Source organism: Sminthopsis crassicaudata, chromosome 1, assembly GCF_048593235.1.
Source record: "Sminthopsis crassicaudata isolate SCR6 chromosome 1, ASM4859323v1, whole genome shotgun sequence".
Classification (NCBI taxonomy): domain Eukaryota; kingdom Metazoa; phylum Chordata; class Mammalia; order Dasyuromorphia; family Dasyuridae; genus Sminthopsis; species Sminthopsis crassicaudata.
This window is the reverse complement of record NC_133617.1, coordinates 531,802,862-531,805,609: the sequence shown is the minus strand read 5'-3', so window position 1 is coordinate 531,805,609 and position 2,748 is coordinate 531,802,862. Positions and strand designations below refer to the sequence as shown.

Sequence of the window (2,748 nt, the reverse complement as noted above, 5' to 3'; positions counted from 1 at the left end):
CAAAGCCCAACTCATATGTCATTTCTTTCAGTAATTATTCCCTTAATTCTTTGTTTCTTTCACATTGTATATGTTCCATTCTCTCTGCTCATATGAGTATCACAGGAAACCTTTTCTAGTCCTCCTGATTCTAGTGCCTTTCTTTTTGACTTACTTTCTATTGGCATTGTGTATCTACTTAATTATTTGAATGTCATCTCCCCCATTAGAATGGGATAAGGGACAGTGTTTTTGTCTTTCCCTCAAGCTCCTTAACTTTCTCTGGCATGAGTTTGTCCACTCTACTTATGAGATTCTGTTCCAAATTCATCTTCAAGGTTTCACCAGGATTGTAGTAACATGAGTATTTTTTTCTTCTCTTGTCAGTTTCTCATAGTTTTGCTGGCTTCTTCATAAATTTGTCTGCATTTAAACTTTCTCATTTCCTGCAGACAGCTCAAATGGTGCAAAACTGACCTATACCTTGATGTGTGTTCATTGCAACAAGCTCCAGTAAAAACTTTTTGTTTTTTAGATTATTCATTGTTCAATTTCAAAATCTGTGTAGAATTTCCAAAATACCTATGGCATGCCTAGTATGGCTAGCTAATAGCCAACTAATATGTTGTCTAGGGTACCTCAATATCTCCAAAAATTGTCTTTATCTCAGCAAATTTGATGCCATGATGTCCAATTTTTCTGATGCAAATTCCAGGAAGTTTTCATAGAGTTTCTGGCACTATTCAGTTTCTTGAAGCTGCAATTTCAATTTAGTATAGACTTTAAATAATTTGTTTTTGGAAATTCCCAAAGCTCTTTGGAGAATGATTCATTTTCCTGTCTTATTTTGAACTGGGCACACAGATGCCATATTTTGACAAATATAAACTTTTTGTGAGGAGCAGGTTCCAAGTTTGATATATCTATGTGGTCCTTTATTCCAACTCTTCATAAAATGCATAGTTGAACCAGAGGAATATATACCACTTACAATGCTTCTTCTCTTGGACCCCTGGTACACTGACACATAGTATTTGGTTGCATATCATTTTCCACCAATCACAAATAATCAAATGAGGCAGGATAATTGTGCAGATAAGCCTTCATCTCTTCTTCATACTGGAATCTTCATTTGGTCACAATGACATCTTCAATATTCCATATATCCCCAAGTTTCTTTTTTTTTCTTTTTGAGGCTGGGAATTAGGTGACTTGCCTAAGGTCACACAGCGAGGATGTGTTAAGTGTCTGAGACCAGATTTGAACTCGGGTCCTCCTGAATTCAAGGCTGGTGCTCTATCCACTGCGCCACCTAGCTGCCCCTATCCCCAAGTTTCTTTGAAAAATGTGTAATTTTAAAAGAGTTCTTATGCTTCCTGCTTCCAAATCCTGCATAAGGCATATTTGTCAATTACTTTTACCCTTTAAAATTTTTTCTGATTTTCTTTAAACTTTGTAAAGACCACATAGAGATGGCCATCTATATGCTCATCTCCAAAGAACTGGGCAGTTCTTTTAAATATTTTCCTTTTTTAGTCAAAGTGGCTGTTTTTCTTCAAAGTGAGCATACTTGACATAGTTATTAACATGAGGGTACACCAGGTCAAATCTTGAAAAAAATGCAACACATCCTAGCTACATCTTTATATCTCCCTTCAGAGTTGATCTAAGATTGTCAGACTTGCTTCTCAAGTTGCCATTCCATCCACCCATCAAATATTTGCCAGTGTTCAGCAATATTTTCCCACAGTTCCTATTTGTACCAGAGCTGGTAGTGAAGGCCTTATCCTAGATATTTCAGGCATGATTTACTTGCCAATTTTTCATTTTCATTTTTGTGTATTTTAGCCAGAGTGATATTTCAAAAGTTAATCTCTAAAGCACACTTCTTATATGTAAGAGGTCCTTTTAGACTCTCTTTGCATTAACATATGTTATCCAGTTATTAATCTCAGTTCTTCTCTGTTCTTCCTTATATTGTCCTCAAAAGTCTTCCTTTTCCTTAATTTATAACCATTTAATCATTTTACCTGTGAATTTTCTGTTGAGGAATTAGAGAAAGAAGTTCAAATTCTCTTTAGCTGCCCTTAAAACCTGATCTGCTGTGACCTGTGCTTCAGCAGGGGCTTTGTTTTTCACTCTGGCCATTTTGGAGATCTGCTACTTTGGGCCAAGGTAGAGGCCTCCATATATGTGGGCTGGTTCCAATCCCCAGGTTGTGCCTCCTATGGAACTTCCTCAGACTCAACCAGTTCAAGAGCCCCCTAGAAACTCCAAGCAGAAACTGGAAATGTAAGTGTGGGCCCCTGTGATGTGACTGTTCACCCTTCGCTATCACATGATGGAGAATACCCTTTTTATAATACTTGAAAGTGTCTCAGGAATTACAGTGAAGAGAGCTGTAGCTGAGGTGAATCAAGTAAGATGGGCTCAGCTCAGGAGAGAAGGGCTTATGTGTCTTCCCAATGTTCCATTTCCTTCTCCAATTCTTTTTACAGATGGGGAAACTGAGGCAAATAGTGTTAATTGATTTGCCCAGGATCATACAGTTATTAAATATCTGGGTTGGATTTGAGATCAGGAATACGAGTCTTCTCAATTCCAGGACCAGGGCTCTCTATCCACCTAGCTATTCCTCCAAATATAGAGACCAATTAGCAAAGGAAAAGAGAAAGAAAGAGTACTCTTGAGGACACATTCTTGGGGAAATGAAAGTGTAAAACATAATCATGGTGGAAGAAAGGCTTGGATAAATAGGAAAATGAATCC

The 2,748-nt window shown here is 37.5% G+C and overlaps 1 pseudogene; it reads right to left on the bottom strand.

Moving 5' to 3' along the window:
• Positions 1-205: 205 nt before the first annotated feature.
• Positions 206-2,133, bottom strand: LOC141550789 (crooked neck-like protein 1; annotated as a pseudogene).
• Between the last annotated feature and the right edge of the window lie 615 nt (positions 2,134-2,748).